This window comes from Carettochelys insculpta, chromosome 1 (genome assembly GCF_033958435.1).
Source record: "Carettochelys insculpta isolate YL-2023 chromosome 1, ASM3395843v1, whole genome shotgun sequence".
Taxonomy (NCBI): Eukaryota; Metazoa; Chordata; order Testudines; family Carettochelyidae; genus Carettochelys; species Carettochelys insculpta.
In genome coordinates, this window is record NC_134137.1 from 152518296 (window position 1) to 152537324 (window position 19029).

Here is a 19029-nt window from a genome sequence, read left to right on the forward strand (position 1 = left end):
CTTCTTGTTGTTTCTGAAGATCCAAACTAACAGGGCTACCCCTCTGGCACTTGCACTTGTCCGACTCCACCCCGCTCGCTTAAGGCGACAGCCCCTCCCTTTCTGCCTCTGCTACTTCACTGGAGCCTGGCCGGGGACAGGCAGGTGCACAGTTTGAGGCTGGATCTGGGCCAGGTGTGCGCGCACCGGGGAGCTCTTTCTCTGGGGCTGACTTGCCTGGGGCCCGATCCCGAGGCTCCTCTGTAGCTCCTCTTCCTTCAGCCGGGCCAAAGCGGCGCTCCCCCGGCACAGCGCGCAGGGGAACTGAAGGGGCCGCGCAAACTCGGGCCCTTGCGGCCGCAGGGAGGCTCCCGCCCAGCTCGGGTGAAGCGGCGCGCGGGACACCCAGCCCGCGGCGCCGGGCTCGGACCGCCCCCCCGCTGCCAAGCCCCGTACCCCGCCGCCTCCCTCTGCGGACACCGGCCCCGGGTACCCCGCTCTGCCCTGGCCGCCTCCCGCCCGCGGAGGGCGGCGCTCACCTGGCCCCGGCCGCGCCCGCTGCTGCCGCTCTGCCCTCCCGGCCGCTTCTGAGCGCGGGGCAGCGCGCGGCGCGCCCAGCCCAGGCAGCAGCAACCGCCGCCCGCAGCGGGGGGGGGCGTGATGGGGGGGGTGGAAGGCGGCGCGAGGCGGGCGCCAGATGCTGCCGTGGTGGCCGCGCGCGCGCGCGGGTTTCCTCAGCGCGCGCCCTCGTGCGTCTGACCCCTACTCACCCCCTCACCCCCCGCGGTGCTCCGCCCGAGCCGTTCACCCTCCGGCTGGGGCTCCAGGCACAAGCCTGCGGGGCGCGGAGCCCGGCCGCAGACGCTCGCTCCCTCGGGTGCAATTGGTCAGGAGGCTCCCGACCTTTCCCCTAGTGCGGCTCGGCCCTGTGCCCCCCACCCTTCCTGCGCCCCTCACAGCCGGTGCTCGTGGCCGTGTTGGGGGAGGGGGAGAGACAGCTCAGGGGCGTGAGCGCTGCCCTGCTGGACGCAGGCGTGTGAGTTCAGCCCTTGAGGGGTCTGGGGCAAAGAGAGTTGAAAGAAATCTGCCAGGGATGGTTCTAGGTCCTGCTGTGAGGGCAGGGGGCTGGACTCAAGGACCTCTGAAGGTCCTTCCAGCTCTGTGGGATTGGTACATCTCCCTTTGCATTTTATTTCACTCTTCTCAAGGACCTCCTGCAATACCTTCACAGACCTCCCAGGTCTGCAGACCCCCAGCTGGGCACCCCTGTCCTGAATCCTTGATGGGCTTTAAGGGACAGATGTTGCCAGGAAACAACACTGACATCAGCCCTGCCTGTCTAAATACCCCCTTCCCAGTCTCCCACCAGAAGTGCCTTCAGGTGGTGGGACAAGGTGGGTGAGGGACAGTTTCTTTCTTTGGATGGATTAACTTCTGGTGGTGGGAGAGTCAAGCTTCCCAAATTCTGGGTTACCCAGAGCTCTTCTTCAGGTCTGGGAAACGCTGTGTGTGAGCTTAAAAGCTCATCTCTCACCAAGGAAAGTTGGAGCAATAAAAGGTATTACCTCACCCACCTTGTCTGTTTAATATCCGGGGACCCACAGGGTTACAACACTTAAGCTGGCAGGTCAGTTTGCTTGAGGCAGTAATAAAAATCTCTGGAGCCAATAGAGCTTTGATGAGCCACTTTAAAGTCAGGCAGTCATCATTGTAAATGTTGAATTAAGGATATTGAAATATCCTTACAAATAAACCAGAGCGGACACACTGCAATATGTTAAATGTCAGTATGATTTGCTGTAGGCTGAAGTAATGAACATGCAAAAATCTTAGCAGTGCAAAAGAACACTTTTAGACTGGGTTAGGTTAAATGTGTCTTAGAAAACATGAATATTAATGTTAATAAATGTTTCTAAATAAGGACAAGCTCCCCTGTAAGACTTAGTTTTGTTGTTCTTGTTCTAAGAGAAGGAAATTATGTTGGAAAATTTGATCAATAGATGACATTTCGTTGAGTTGGCAGATGTTTTGACTACACAAAACTATCCAAACTGAACTCACACATATAAATCATATCAGTATAATGAAATAAATGTCTTAGGTTCACAGGAAAGTAAAAAATAGTCTAAAGTAATGAGGAAACAAGGTCATCTTATTAAATCTGTGTTTTTATAATTTATAGCATTATGTTATCTTCTGTAGCTCAGTGATTAGTTTAAGGAGGAGGGAGAATATTATTTTTGATACCCAGGGAGAGCAAGAGGTTTGTAAGGTGTGATTTGGTACAGAAAGGACAAGGTAATAAAAAAACAAAGTACTGAAAAATCCATCATCCAAAATGTGATATTAAGAGATGGTATTCTCACAGGTCATCTAGTTCAGCTGCTTCATGCTGAGGCAGGACTAAGAATACCTAGAGCATCACTGACACAGTTCTCTCAACAGCTCTTAAAAACTCCAGTGATGGGGATTCAATAACCCCTGTTTGTAATCTGTTCTATTGCTTAGCTATTCTTATAACTAAACACTTTTCCTAATATGAAACCTAAATCTCCCTTGTGGAAAAGTAAGCTGATTACTTCTTGGCATACATTCGGTGGACATGAAGAACAATGATCACCATTCTCATTATAATAGCCATTAATATAGCTGAAGATTATGTCACCCCTCGGTCTTCTTTTCTCTATACCAGAGACAGGCAGTAGCAGCAGCCAGAGACCCGGACCCTTTAAGTCACTGCTGGAGTGCCACACCACAAACTCTGGGCAATGCTCCATGGGCGGGGGGGTGGGGATTGAAGGGGGAGATTAGTGTGCTCTGGGCTGTCTGCTCTTGATCCTGCCCATTCTAGGAGCATGGAGCCACCCCCAAATGCATACCCTGCCCAGGGGCCTACAGAGGCAGTTGGCTCCCCTGACCAGGGATGGGAAATCTATGGTTCACAGGCTGGATCTGGCCCCCTGCTTAATTTGATCTGGCCTGCAGTATGAAGATTTGCTGTGGGCCAGAAGCCCTGAGCATTTCCATCTTCTGAGGAGCTGAAACTGCACGTGCCAACTCGGTGCACTGCAGGGGGAAGGAAGGTTGTCTTCCTGCAGCCCCTGTGTGCAGAAACACTGAGGTACACTCAGGGACAGAACAGGGAAGCTCTGAGGACACATACGCTGCCCTGAGTCTGCAGCTCCCATTGGCCAGGAACCCTGAGAGTTGTGGGAACAGGGCAGCATGTGCAGGAAGTATGCAGCACCTTGTTTTAGCTTCTAGGAGTAGCGTGGGATAAGGGCAGAAGGAGAGATGACCTTAACCCTGCTGCACTACCAACTGGGAGCTGCCTGAGGAAAGCAATGCCAGCTAGAGCCCACCCTCCTCACCATCTCAGACCTAAACTACTGACCCCAGCCCCAAGCCCCTGAACCTGAACCCCCAGTGCCAGATCAGAACACCCTGCTGCACCTTAACTCACTCCCAAACTCTGCAGCCTCACCTGCACTTCAGTTCACTAATGTCAGAAGCCCTCTCACATCCTAACTCCCTCACAGAGCCTGCACCTCTACCCCTATGCCCCAGCCACATGCCTGCACTCACATTATAAACTCCTTAGGTCCAGTCCAGTGCCACCCCCTGCACTTCAACCCCCTCATTTCTGGCCCTTCCTGGAGTGCTAGGGAAGCCCTGAGCTTGCATGCTTCTTCACAGGGCTGCATATGGCTTGTGGCTGATTTTTGTTGTGGGTCATTGGCCCCCAATAGAAAAGAGGTTCCCCATCCCTGCTCTAGATTAAATATGTCCAATTTTTTTCAGTCTTTTCTCATTGGTCATTTCCATTCAGACTGCAAGAGAGTTCCCTGAAGTATCTCCTGTTCAGTGTTGTTGTCTTTCCCCTTTTCCAGTCCATCACCCTCCATTGCTCAGTGAAGTGGGATTTGGTAGACTCAGGCTCTTTGAAGTGCCAAAACTACCATGGGTCAAGTTTGGCTCTAGCAGTCTCAGGTTTGTAGAAATTAAATAAATAAATAAACAACGATTTTTTTAAAATATCCTGTCAAACTATTGTTCCGAGCAATGTATTAAAGAAATGGATTGCCAATCGTATGCAGAGACTGGACACAAAATTATTTTAATTTAATCATTTTTATTTTGTTTTTGTAAGTTCTGGGCACCCTGCAATTGGGTGGAGTTAATATGCAAGGAATGGAAAGGGAACTATGGCACAGTGCTCAGGCTGTAGAAGAATTTTGTTGCCAGGACAGCAACTCTGTTGCTTCTTTGGATTGCTGACTGTAACAGGCTTGGGTTTTGCACCAGTATAAACAGTATACTTAGGGAGAAGGGCAGGAAGCCCATGTATACATGAGATGGGATAATTGCCAAAGAGTTACAATCCCCTTGTAAGAGAAAACCAGGGCAGAAGTCTAGAAAGCCACCAGGAGATTGATGGAAATGCATTAGGGCAATGGATACCCACATGTGTGTTGGGAAGTCATTTGGGGGTTGGATACCAAGCTGGACCAAGACATTTGGGAGAGGCAAGACTGATTCATAGAGCACTGAAAGGAGTGTCACAAACTCCCAAACAAGTCTGTGCAAAGAGGCTGCCAGGTGGTGAGCATAAGTTTAAGTACGACCTTTTCACCTGCTTGGAAGGGGTGTGTGCCATCAGTGCTTCTAAAGGGTTGTTCACACTAGATCTAACATTGAGTGGTTGCAACATCCTGACATGCCTGTAATACTTATAAAATAAGCAAGTTTAAGCACCACTATATCATCTTGCACTCTTGCAGGACCAGTTTCCTGTGAACAGGAAAGTAGTGCAGCTTCAGTGGTACAATTAACTCAGTCAGTGAACTAAAAATTTACATTGAATAACATATACAATGTCTCTCTGTTTGGAAGCTGTGCTGGAAATTGTGGGATACATGCAAGAGTCTAACACTCCTGAAACAGTTGCAGGAAGTACTGTGCATGAATATGGTGATCTTTATGCCTGCAAAATGGACTGGTTAGTCTGCATTCTACTGCTGCAACTTGCGTAAGGTCTATCACACCAATATGAAATTGCAGTGATGCTGCTAGTGGTCAGATTGACAGGCTACATAAAATTGACTTGGCATGTCTCACTCACCTTAACTCTAATTGTAGAAGCTCGGATGAACAAGTGGGGAAAAAGCACCTTTCAATTTCCGCAGTGGTGGGCCAGATGTTCCTGGGTGTCACGCTGTCTGGAATGGCTCACCCCTGTGAATGCCAATTTCAAGACAGACTGTCAGGAAGCTGGGCAGAGACCAAAGGTGTCATTTAAGGAGGGCAGAGGGGAGCTGCTGTACGTACCCAGCTGCTGCTTGTGTAACCTTCACACCTACTGGGTTTGTTTCACTGTCTCATGTAGTCAAGTTTCGAGGGGTAGCCGTGTTAGTCTGGATCTGTAACAGCAACGAAGGGTCCTGTGGCACCTTATAGACTAACAGAAAAGTTTTGAGCATGAGCTTTCATGAGCACAGACTCACTTCATCAGATGTCTCATGTAGTGGCACTTAAATCACTTCCACTCTTCGACAAAGAATGAATGGACACAAAACAGACATCAAAAAGCTCCTAACTCACAAACCTGCCAGCCAGAACTTTAATGGAGTGGCCCATTCTGTTAACAACCTGAAAGTCTGTGTTTTACTGAAAAGGAACTTTAAGGATCACTTACAGAGAGAAAGTGCGGAACTCTCTTACATTCAGATTCGACATATTAACACGTGGTTTGACCAGGATGGCAATTATCTGGCCCATTATAAGGCCTCTTTTACATGCTTTGTTCTATCTGACTCTTGACTTCCCTCCCTCCTACTGCCCCTCTTCTCTTCTGATTTGCCCACCTTGATTACACTTTTTCTGATTTGTTAACCCTGATTACTATTTTTGATTCTTTGTGCCTTAAATATTGAATCTTGTTCTGATATGGCTATGGTCTGAAGAAGTGGGTCTGTCCCACGAAAGCTCATCATCTAATAAATTATTTTGTTAGTCTTTAAAGTGCTACTGGACTGCTTTTTTGTTTCACCTCCAAAGATAAGGACTGTCTCCCCTCTGCAACCTTAGCTGAGAGCCAGCTGACTTTTACCTCAAACTATATAGATTCATTCTCTATGCTTACAGGTCCCAGGCTCGGTTTTGCCTGTCAGCAGCTACACTTGCTCTTCTTGTTCTCCTATCAGGAAGCAAGTGGAAAGTACACAGACTGCATGAAGTATACCTCCGCCCCTGCACTCACCATCTAGGAGTGAGTGGAATGCTCACAAGCTGTGTACTTTACCCTTGGCTGCTGATAGTTCAGGAAACAGAAAGAAGATCGAGCAGTGTCCCAGAAAGCATGGCAGCTGCCACCCTCCCAAAATGGAACCCTTGGCAGAGACTCCAAACTGGCAGTCTGTTCACCTAAGAATGGCCATAGTGGGTCAGAACAAAGGTCCATCTAGCTCAGTGTCCTGTCTTCTGCCAGATGCTTCAGAGGGATGAACAGAACAGGTAATCATGAAATGATCCATCCCTTGTCACCCATCCCCAGCTTTGACAAACAGGGTAGGGACACTATCCCTACCCATCCTGGCCAATAGCCACTGATGGACATATCCTCCACGAGCTTATCCAGTTCTCTTTAAAACCCTTTTTGTTTGTTTGTTTTAAACCTTCTGCCTATTAATTTCTTATTTACTTTCTCCATATCAGTCCTGATTTTATACACTTCTATCCTGAGATTCCCCCAGCATTCCCTCTAATTTTTCCATCCGTGTGAGTGATAAATTGTTATGTGCTGCAAGGTATGTGTAGCTGTGTTCCACCAATAGAAACATATGCTGCTGGCTGTGGGCGACATTTGAATCTCTCCCAGGCAGCCACTCAAGCGCCCAGCTTACAGGGAACATTGCCCATCTGACCCCACCCCACCCCATCATCTCTTTTCCAAGCTGAGAAGTCCAAGTCTTATTAATCTATTTTCATACGGCAGCTGTTCCACACCTCAAATCAATTTTGTTATTTTTTTCAGAACATTTTCCAGTTCCAATATATCATTTTGAGATGAGGTGACCACACATGCACTCTGGAGTCAAGATGTGGGTGTATCGAGGATTTATATAACGGCAATAAGATATTGGCTACATCTACACCACAGCAATCTATTGAACAAAGCCCTTCCGCAAGATCTCTCACAAAAGAACTTCTTCTGAAAGAGCACATCCGCACATAAAAAAGTGGATCAAAAGATCAATCTGCTCTTTAGAAAGAGTGTCCTGACAGCCCCCGCTCTTTCGAAAGAATGGGCCAGGAATGGAAAAATCAGGCACCATGGATACATCTACACTAGAAGCATCTGTTGACAGCAATGTCCCTCAATAGAATTGTGTCGACAGAAACTCTGTCAAGAGAGACTATGTCTACACTAGCATTCCTCTTTCGAAAGACACATGCAAATGAACGAAATGAAAAATGCAGATGAGGCACATATTTACATATATAGCACCTCATTTGCATATTCTTTCAAAAGAAGAAAAGCAGTGGAAATGTGGCTTTTTCGAAAGTTATCCCCATCTTCAAAAGAACCCTTCTTCCTATTTTTTTGCCAGGATAACCTCAAGCCCTAGGGCACCATTTTACCCCAAATTAAATAGTGCCCTGTGCTGCACCCATGTATGCCTAGAGTAGCTGAAGGTCAGTGCTGCCTCAAGCAGCCCCAATTTCCTGGCCTCTTCACTGCCTCCTGGCCCTGGAGCCACCCAATCGCATGGTCCTTGGACCTCTGCTTCACCTCCTGGCCCCATGGGCCAATCCCTTGGCCCCTCAGCCCCCACCCCGCTCCACCTCCCGGCTCCATGGCTCAGTCCCCCAGCTCCTCACCTCCCCCCTACTCCCACTCCACCTCTGGACTCCAGAGCCACACCTCCAATCCCTCTGCAACCCCACTCTGCCTCCTGGCTCTTCAGCCCAATCCCCTGCCCCCCGCCCCCCGCTCCGCACTCTGCCTTCTAGACCCAAAGGCCAAATCCCTCAGACCTTCCCCCCAGCTCCAGTGATCCCAGACCTCTGGCCCCCTGCTCCGCCTCCCAACCGACGTCACGGATGGGCTGCACCTCTTCCTCTTCCACCTGTTTCCCCGCTAGCCTCCGTGTCCTGCTCCTGCCTCCACAGCCCTGAGCACAGCCTCCCGCCCTCCACTGCAGAGGTGCTGCTCAGCTCTCTAGCAGGGAGGGAGGGTGCTGGTGCTTGGGCTGCCTAGGGCACCAGAATTCATAAGGACCACTGTTGAACCCTTTGAAAAATTGGCATCTTGTTAGCCGTCATCCAGTCGTTTGGTACAGAATCTGATTTAAATGATAGGTTATAAACCACAGTTAGTAATTCCGCAATTTAACATTTGGGTGCCTTCATGTGTGAATGCCATCTACACCTGGTGGCTTAGTACTGTTTAGTTTGTCAGTTTGTGCCAAAACTTCTTCTAATAACACCTCACTTGGGACAGTTCCTCAGATTTGTCACCTAAAAATAATGGCTCAGGGCTGGGAATCATTCTCACATCCTCAGTCATGAAGACCGACACAAAGAATTCATTTAGTTTCTCCACAATGGCCTTATTTTCCTTGAGTGCTCCTGCAGCACCTCATTTGTCTGCTGACCCCTCTGGTAACAGGCCTCCTGCTTCTGATGTACTTAACATTTTTTTGCTATTACTTTTTGAGGTTTTGGCTAGCTGTTCTTCAAATTCTTTTTGGCCTTCCTAATTCTGTTTTTGTACATCATTTGCTAGAGTTTATGTTCCTTTCTATTTTCCTCACTAGGACTTAACTTCCATTTTTTAAACTGTCTTTTTGTCTCTCACTGCTTCTTTTATTTTGTTTTTAGCCATGGTGGGGCTTTCAATGGTTCCCCTACTATGGTTTTTTTAATTTGTTCTATAATTAGATTTCACTAAGCCAGGAACAAGCATGAGTTCCTAAAGCAGGGGTGCAAAAAGTGAAGGATGGGCCCCCTGGGGGGGCATGAAATTTGGAACAGGGGGTGCAGTATGATCAGCTCTGAGCCTCGGATTCACCCATGTCATTAAAAATGTTGAAATATGTTACTGTTTCTATGTATGTGTATTCGCATTTACATACCAATTAATAAAAGTTTTTACATTTTACATACTTATTTTCTTGCACGTGCTGAAAGGGGTTTGTTTTCATATGAATATAACTGAAATTTCTGTTTGTTTGGATTACATTAGACAGGCTGGGGGAGGGTTGCTAATTGCAGTGACAAAAAGTGGGGCCTGGCATAAAAAGTTTGCTCCCCCCATCCTAGAGCACTGGCAGATAGACTAGAGTCACGGATAGTCCATCTTACCACCAAGGCAAGCTGGGTTTAGTGATAGGTGACTGCTGCGCGAAGATCACAAAATATTCACTTTGTCCCCAGTTTCAAGAGACCGGATGCTTATCCCTGATCAGTTGGTATGTTATATTTCACACCAAAGACAATGCTGGTGGCAGGTCCTATGGCAAACTATTCAAGGATTTACAGGACGTGTTCAACTTACGAAGGGGTTATGTTCCAAAAGTTTGTTTTCAAGTTGGTTGTTTGGAACTTGGAATGCATTTTCCCATAGAACCAATGTTATAAATGGTGGTTAAATTCCCAGACTAGCCCACAAAAGCCTATTTAACTCATAGGGTAGGTGAAATACTGTATATTTGTAATGAAAATATAGTAGAAAATAGTACTGTTGCAATACTGTAATTAAACAAAACAGACAAGTTATAAAATTGACTAAGAAATACTTTTCTAAATTTAACTCTGAATGCTGGTGCTTGCAGAAAAGCAGGTTTAATTAGAAGATGAGGAGTTAGACAGTAAGCCTGAGGGGGACGTCTAGGTTTCTCCCAGACTCCCCCCTCAGGCTCTGCGTCAGCTCCTGCAGCCAACTCCATCCCCTGCCACCCATCTCTAGCTCCCACAAGCTGCATACAGCCCTCTCTTACCAGGATTCAGCGAGTGGCATGAGCCAGAATGCTCCAGGAGACCAGGGAGCAGCCTTGCAGCCAATGGCCAGAGAGAAGCAGCGGTTTCCCCTTCAAAGCACCACTTCTCCAGCCACTGGCTACATAACTACCTATTGCCTCTCCACAGTCCTCTGGACAACACTTGTGCCGCTTGCTACCACCTGTGCCTCTTGTCTGCTCCCCTGAGGCTGGGACCACCCTTAACCACGTGCAGAATATGCCGCTCTGTAGGGTATCTGAAATTCTGGGGCTCCTCTGGGTCTTTGTGTCCACCCACTTCTTCCTATCTCTGTTTTGTGGCTAATTAACTTAAAAGTGGAAAAGCTGCCAGAGCTATTAGCAGAACACTGAACCTGTGAAAGAGCCATTCAAACTGTAATAAAGCCATTTAACAGGCATTTGCCAACCCCAAGAATATAGTGTCACTTTCTGAATTTACTGTGTTTGTCTATGGGACCTTCATTTAAAATTTATTTTAAAACATTTCATTAGTCTGTTGCTGAAGATTATAAAATCACATTCTAAAAAATTGTCATTGCCCCTCCATCCTCCCGCCCCACCACTATTGGGCATGGGTACGCCAGTTTAATAGTCCTGCAAAGGGCCCCATCCTAAAGACAACCCTTCCAGGCTGAGATAACTCTTGGCCTGTGAGGCCAGGTGGTGTGTGTAATCCTGTTTTTCCTCTCCCTGTTATTTTTCTCTATTTATCCCTCTGTAAATAAATATATCCCTTTGTTATATGCCTTATACTGTTCAGGGTGGATGGTCCCTCTGGGGGTTTGGAACAGGTATGGGAGCTTCCCTGTTTCATTGCTGTTCATGCCTTTTCTTGGCCAGAGGTGCTTGCAGAGCAGACACCACCTTGGCCAGCAGGGTGCTAAAGTTACATAAAGATGCTGCATGTGAGATTAAAGCATTTCATAAAGCCCAAACACTAAACACATTCTTATAAGTATAGGTGCTGACTCCATGGTGCTCTGGGGCTGCAGCACCCAGGGGAAAATATTAGTGACTGCTCAGTGCCCACCTGCAGCCAAGCTCTCCCCTCCCCCGGCACCGCTCATCCATCAGTGGGTTTGAGGTCCTGACACTGAGAAGTGATCCATGTCCTTTGTCTTCCCCCTCCCTCCCACTGCAACAGAGCTGTTTCACACCTTTCAGAAAACTCCAGGAGAGGCGGGGGGATTAGGGACAGGGAGTGCTTGGGGGAAGAGGCAGTGAAGAGACAGGCAGGTCTCGGGGAAAGGGGTGGAATGTGGGGCAGGATGGAGGCAGATCTGTGACAAGAAGAGGTGGAGGCTTAGGGAGAAGAAGTGGGGTGGGGACAGAGCAGAGGGAGTCAAGCACTCACTGGCTAACGGGGAAGTCAGCACCTACGGTTATGAGTCCGATACCCATCTGCACCTACACTAATGCACAGCTGAAACAGACTGGTTTCCAGCAATGAATTTGTCAGTGGTCAGCTGTGACCTAAAGCCTTGGCAAGAGTGGACACTTGATCTGTCATCATCACAAGTCATTGGCACCAGTGCAAAAGGTGCAGTTTGAGGGCTGCTTACACCATATTTCTCCACGTTGTCAGTGTGTAGTAAAGAATAATCTGTTGCCAATGTCAGACACCAGTCTCTCATAATGGACCCAACCAAATGTGTACCTGACTTTTATTTACCATGCCTCTCATTGACATTTCTGAACCAATTTGGAAGGGGACACGGTCACTATGCAGTAGTCTTACACACCTGAGGCCATCAGCAGGATTCCACATGCAGTCATGGCCAATAATAGTCAGTGGTTAAATGTGTTGGTGATCTGAGGGCTCTGCAATTCACTGATGCGGCTTGGAAAGCTCCACATCTGATAAGTATTAAATGATTGCAGTAGAGTCCACTTTCTGGATCCTTAAGGAGATCATATTCATTCTCAGAACTTTAAAGATTTAATTGGTATCTCACTTGCTTTATTTGGAAACTAATGCTTTGGGACCTCACAGTAATAAGAGAAGAGCAGAAAACATGACACTGAGCATTGTGTGTTGTTGGCAAGGGACTTCCATACCAGTCCCTAGTGGACAGCTATGCCACTTAACAATTACTGGTTTGTTGGAAACATCAGCAGAAAGGCCAGTGACTGAAAGGACATGGAAACTGAAGCACGCACTTAACCCTAGAGATGGCAAGTGGCACAGCAGTTGAAGGAAAGTGACAGTGTTGCTACCTGTGCAGAGAGTAATAGTAACTATTGATAGAAAAATGTTCGTACATCTAGAACTGTCAGTCTAGCACCTTTCACAAGTCATACTTTCTTCTGGATAAATTATATAAAACTTCTGAAAACCCAACCAGCTGATGAATTTTTAAACATTTAAATCTATCAGCAGCTAGAGAAATTAATTCTCTCCTTCCTTTCCCTCTTCTTTTGGATTAAGCTCATTATTAGGAGAAAAACCATCAAGTAGCAGTGTGCCTGACGAAGAAAGTATTAACCATAAAGACTTGAGTGAAGGGGAAAATACTGTATAATTTCCAATACAAAAGACAAAAATATCTACTTCATTAATGTTTGCAGTTTTCCAGTACATTATGTAAAACTAGATCATGACTGCTAACATATTCAGAAGTATAAAGCAAGCAGGATTTCTTACTTGGTCGTTAATGAAAAACTGAAATACCAGACTACATAAAAGAACTTCAGCCTGAAAGTATATTTCTGATAACTACCTTGAGCTCAAAAAATCCTTTGTGCATTCAGTATTAATCCATCTCTACAGCTTTAAGACCACTTATGGAGTTTATAACTATCACATACAAGCCAAAGGCTGAGTCCCATGAGAAGGCTTATCTTCTTGAGTACACTGGTTCCAATACACAGGCTTAGATAAATAAATAATGAACAAGTTTTCACTCCAGTTGGTTTTTTAACTATTTCCAGAAAATTGTTTGTTTTCATGAGCTAAAAATTGCTCACTGACTCCTTTATTGTGTGCCTATACAACACTGGATACTGGCCCTTGGGAATGGCAAAACATACATTAATGCTTAATAACTCACATCTGAAGGAAGGCAGCAACAAATGGTCACAGAAGATCTTTAGGTCCATATTACAACAACAATATACAGAATAGAAACTGCTTAGCCCTGGAGACCAGGGACCCCCAGAATACTTCGCCCAAGCATCAGATTACAAGACCTCCAGTATGAGATGTGTGCCATGTATATAATAGATTATTATGAAGTTCAAATATTCTTCTAGTTAGAGGGCTCAGGGTCAGAAATTGACAAGGAATAGGTGGGGCATTGATAGGAAGAGGCAGGGTTGAGGTGGGGCCTTCGGAGAAAGGGTGGAGTCGGGGGGTGTCCTACGTGGAGCTGGGAGGAGCAACCCCTGCAGATTAGAAATGTGGTGCCTGTGTCCCAGACCCCACACACACTAAGGACAGTCCTGAATGTGGGAAGGAGAGGCAGCAGTGCCCAATAGCTGTATTGCTTCACTGTGTAGGAGCTAGCATGAAAGAAAGATCTAGATTTCCATATAATTTAGTCTAGATTTAGAAATGAAAAGTTCTTCACAAGGGAGATTAGCATTTTTTCTGGTTACTTTCCAAGAAGATTTTGTTCAGCGAGGCCGTGTACAGCTGGGGAGCCTGTTGTAGGACCTGGATGTTGGCTGAGTTTCTAGCAATGCTCTGGTGCCCCTAAATCTAACTGGAGGCATACCATGCACTTTGTGCGAGCCATCACATGGACATGAGACATACCTAGCAACATCAGAGTGCACAGGATCACGATTGCCAGTGACATCCCCATTATCTGGTAGAGAAAAAAAGTCCGCTTCTCATATTAAAAATGATTTTGATATTTATTTTTTTCTAGCTAAATATAATTCTTCAACCTTTTCGTATGCAGTTATTATTTAAAATGCTGAAGCGATGCTGATCCTAACTGAAAGTCATAATATGTCATTTTCTGTGATGCCAGAAAGCTGAGTAAGTAAACCACAGGAACTTTAATAAACCTCACTGCTGCACCTTAGTTGTCATCTGATTAAAAACCTATGCAGATTTAATGATGAATCACAATTCAAAGCTACCTAAAATGATCTAGCTGAATGATCAGTTACGAAAAACTATGTGTGGAATCCCTATTTCTGCCCAAATAATTTGCAGTTCTAAATACTTATTGAATATCTTTTCTGATTTTTAAATAGTATCAAATACTTGCTGACTGATATTGAAAAAATAACACAATCATACCTCAGTTGTCAGAAAACTACAATTTCATTATTTTCATCATGTCTATTGCCTAAAATACTTTGGGATGTTTTTAAAAAACACTCTAGATTTGTCATGAAACTTTATTTTAAAGAAGCATATCTTTTCTCAACAGAAATGACCCAGTTTAATAAAACATATTTTTATAATTACCATTACATTTGGTGTTATTGAAAGATACTTTCTGGCTTTGACTTTTCCTTTTCCAGACTTCATCACTCTGCTATTAGAACTGTTTCTCAAAAACTTGCTGGATAGCACTCTCCAGTCCAGAGACTCATCCGGTGTAAATGGGAGCAGCTCCGTTGATTCTCTTCTGCTGAATCCTTGCTACCTCCTATAGTTCGATTTCGTTGCTTGCTGTGTATTATTTCCTGATCACACCTAACGCACCCAGAATATATCTACACTAGAGGGTTTTGTCAACAAAACTGGCATTTTGTCAGCAAAACCTGGGTATTGTTCAGATTCCCAAGGCGTTCTATTGACACTAAAGTGGCAGAACACAGCACTTTTGTCAACAGCCATATACCCCACTCCCCATGAGGCATAAGGATTCTGTTGACAGAGTTCTGTCAACAGGAAGCTAGTCTGGACATTTTGCCCGCCCCCCCACCACACCTGCTGACAGACAGGGCTTTGGGGACACCAAACAGCCCTGTCTGCTGTGCTTCTGGTTGGCTGTTTTGCTGATAGAGCAGCTGGGCAGTCTGGCTGCTCAGTTTGACCATGATCTGTCAACAGAAGTGTTGTTGGAAGATAGCTTCAGACAAAAACTTCTGTCAACAAATTGCAGTAATCTAGACCTCGCCCCCGTGCTACCACTACTTTCTCCCACTTCCAATGTTGCTGTTCATATGAACTGATAAAATTTGATTGGCTACTTTTAGGAAGATCATGAATTCGGACATTTATTTACTCCACTGCAAATGGTTTAAAAAGAAACATTGCTTAAATGGACATCACTGTGTTTGCAAATAGATAAGCTGATGTAAGTCTTATGTTAACAAACACTGTCATCGAAGTCAAAGGGTCATTGCATTGAGAATAAGTTTCCACACCAGCACATCCATTTTCTTGCACCGCATCGTCACATTCTTAGCAATATCTTTTCCATGCTGCAATGACCAGATGGCTCCATATATTACAGAAAGATATTATTGATCTATTTTTCCATACTCAAAGAGCAACCATAGGGTTTCAGTTCAAATTACCTTTATTTCTGGAGCACTGAAACAACAAGAAGAAAGAATAAAAGTAATATTTTATGAGAGCACACAACATGTCTATTTTATGTATCAGGCTGCAGCAAACCAGAGCAATTATTGTCCTTTGTTGCTAGTTTTTAAAAGTTTACAGATTCGGTACAGAGAAAACAAAGATATAATACATCATAACTGCATGCACCACAAATATTGCCACACATTGCTCCCAAATAGGCTTGTTTAAAATTTAAGTCTCTTAAAATATCTGCATTTTACACTGAGTCTGAGCTTAGTGTTGTAACTTTAAAACCAATTACATATTGTAACTCTTGCCCTATGGTTAAAAAGTCACAGTTACATAATTACAAAGAACTTGTCTTTGTAGCGTATGCAGAATAAAGCTTCCAAGTGCATCTGTGGGACACCCTTTCAGAGATGAGAAGAATTCTTATGAATTCTATTTTGAACATCTCCCCATATATTTTACAGTGTGTCTGTCTGTGCTATGTTTGTTCAAGAACTCCTCTTAAACTGTACGAGCTATGAGCAATACGTTTGCTGTTTCCTCTTACCCTAACTTAAATGAAGATCAGGATTTGGTTGTGCCTGGACACTTGGAGGTGCTAGAAAAAGGTTGTTTCCCAAAACATAGAAAGGCCAAAGGCAGAGAGAGGTGAAATGGACAGAAAAAGACAGGAGGGATGCAATACTGAGAGTGGCTGCTGGGGGCAGCGGCAGGCATCAAGAGAAAAGCCGGCTTGGGCTCCACCATCTAGCCTGCCACAAAGACTGGGGAAGTAGCTCCTCTGCCCCAAAAACAGAGACTGCCCCCTTGTGGCGTGTCTACAAGCTGCAGAGGAGGCTGGTGGAGGTGGGGGGCTACCCCCAGACGGCCTGCAAGCCACAAGAGAGGATGGCAGCCCCTGGAGCCTCACCCCACCCCACCCAAACAACCTGTAGGCTGTGGAAGGCTGCTAGAGGCAGGGTATAACTGGAGTGGGGACAGCACCTGGAGCCTGGCTTCCCCAGCCAACCCACAGACTTTGGGGGCAGCTGGAAGGGGAGTCACCCACTGAATCTTGTCCCCGTCTGCCGACAGCCTGCAGGCCAAGGAGGGGTAGCTGGAGATGGGTAGCTCCCCAGAGCCTGACTCCCCACCCCAGACAGCCTGCAGGCTGTGGGCAAGGGGGAACCCACTAGAGGCTGGGGGACACCTCCCAGAGCTGTATGCCTGAGCCTGCAAGCCAAATGGGGGCCACTGTTGAAGTAGGACCCTTGCCCCAATTTCAACAGCCTATAGGCCACAGGGGAGAGGTGTCTGCTGGAGGGAGAGGGAGCCCCCAGAGCTGTTTCCACCCCAGACAGCCTGTAGGTCACAGAGGTCACCAGAGGTGCAGGCAGTCCCTGGAGCCTGGCCAGCCCCTGAAGCACCCCACCAAATGGGCTGCAAGATGGAGGGGAGCACTGGAGGCTGGGAGTAGCCCCAAAGTGGTGCTTCCCAGAGCAGTGCAGGGCTTGAGGGGCCAACTGGAGCCTGGGGACAGCCTACAGAGCACCAACCCCACCAACAGGCTGAACTACCCCAAGTCAAGACCCCCAGGAGCAGCTGCAGGCCTATGGGAACAGCAGCAGGTCTGAGGCTGCCCCCAGAGTGTTGTGCCCCCCCCCCCACAACAACCAGACAGGCTGAAAGCCAGGGAGAGCAGTTGGAGGCTGGGGCTCCCACCCAGCAAACACAAAGCCCTGGTTTCCTTCCTCCCAGAAGGAGCCACTCTCCAGGAAGCGCTGCCCTGGCTCCCGGGCAGCAGCTGCCACTGGAGAAGTGACACCCTCACCACCATGGGTAAACAATACACAGAACAATACAAAATTATAAGTCAAACCTCTCCAGTCCAGCACTCTCTTGTCTGGCAACATCTGTAATCTGGCATGATATTAGATAGCCAGACCTTCACTTATCATGGTTGTGGCTGAATTTCCCGTGGTCCGTAAAGTTTGTTTACAGCAACCAGTCCTGGCTGTCGGTGTTCTGCGCTGCTACAGTAAATTCTTTCATATCCAGCATTCTATCATGTGGAACACTCAGATAACCGGAATTTAATCATAAGTAAATTTTAGTTACGTTTTCCATACATACAGTATAGTGAAAGTAATACAAATAAATACAGTATAAGTTTACAGACTACAATACTACTGTTGTTGGTAAATAAAGTACTCCGCATACTTTTTTGTTAGTTTCTTAATATTTAAACTCGTTTTTCTTTAGTGTTATGCATTGCTAGGTGTGCCTCTCTATTAGCCAGAATATTTGAATATCTGGCAACCTCCAGTTCTGGGGCTGCCAGATATAAAAAAGTTTACTGTACTTAACTCTAATTTACCCCTAAATGTCTTCTAAGAGCCCAGTAAGCAGGGGAAGTGTTGGTAATGCTTGTAGACAATATTGACCTCCTGTGGTCTGGCAAATTCTCTTGTTTGACACCAAACAGGTCCTGAGGGTGCCGCATTAGAATGGTTCTTTGCCCATGAAAGCTTATGCTCCAAAATATCTGTTAATCTATAAGGTGCCACAGGACTTCTTGTTGTTTGTTCAACCTGTAGTAAAATTGCCATAGCTCTTGTTCAAATTTCTGTGCACTAGTTGTGGCTTCTTTATTCGCTCTGGTTTATTTCCTTTAACATATGCTGAGATATTGGTCAAGAAATGTGCTTCCAGTTCAAAACAACAAGTCATGTCACTGTTTTTATTTAAGGGTAATTTAGTAAGGTAACCAGTTCAACAATTCTTGCTTTCAATATATGATGTTAATATTTTAATTGCATGTTTCTCTGAGAAATAATTATTTTGAAAAAGTAATTTCTGGTATGCTGAAAGTTTCAAAAGGTATGATGTGGGATTTAATTGCATACAGCAGGTATTGACTTTAGTGAGGGACACAAAGTCTTCATGGTGTTTCAAAAATGTAGTGATTAGTGCCTTGAATGTTTCCTTCAGTGCATCTCCATTGATCAAACAAAGTTGTGCCAGTGTGAAGGGAGAAAGTAGCTAATGGTACTCCTTCCCCCAAATTAAAAACAAATGATTAAAGAAACGATAACATGCTATAAATAAAACACATATTGTTATGTGCTTGATAATATACACCACATAGAATTTTATGGTTCAGTTCTCATTAGACAATGTAAAACAGAAGACTGTTGGTGTAACTCTCTTGGCTGACTTCAGTGTAGAACAGTTGTAAGTAAGAGGAGTACTGATTTTCTTGACAGAGGCACCTTAACCAGGGCACAGAGCTACCACACTGACTAAAAATGCCACAGAATATTTTTGAAAAAATATATACATTAATATTCAAATCCACATTAGATTCTTACATGATGGACCTCTAATTAATCACTTTTTCCCACCTTGCCCCAGGAGAAAAGTCTTTATTTTCACAATTTAACTTTGTTGTTTTGCTGATAAATCATTTCTGAAAGCAAATTTTTTTTGCATTTTGTCAACAAAAAAAATATCACTTTTTGTTTTTATTCAAAACCAAGAAATTTTTTT

The 19029-nt window shown here is 45.6% G+C and overlaps 1 protein-coding gene across 1 annotated transcript in view; it reads right to left on the reverse strand.

Annotated features, from left to right (window-relative positions):
• Nucleotides 1-596, reverse strand: part of ADGRG2 (adhesion G protein-coupled receptor G2) — a 138769-nt gene extending 138173 nt beyond the window's left edge. The window contains exon 1 of the mRNA XM_074987931.1: nt 519-596. The gene's annotated coding sequence lies outside the window, so the exon portion shown is untranslated. The remainder of the gene's footprint in view (nt 1-518) is intronic.
• Nucleotides 597-19029: the final 18433 nt, after the last annotated feature.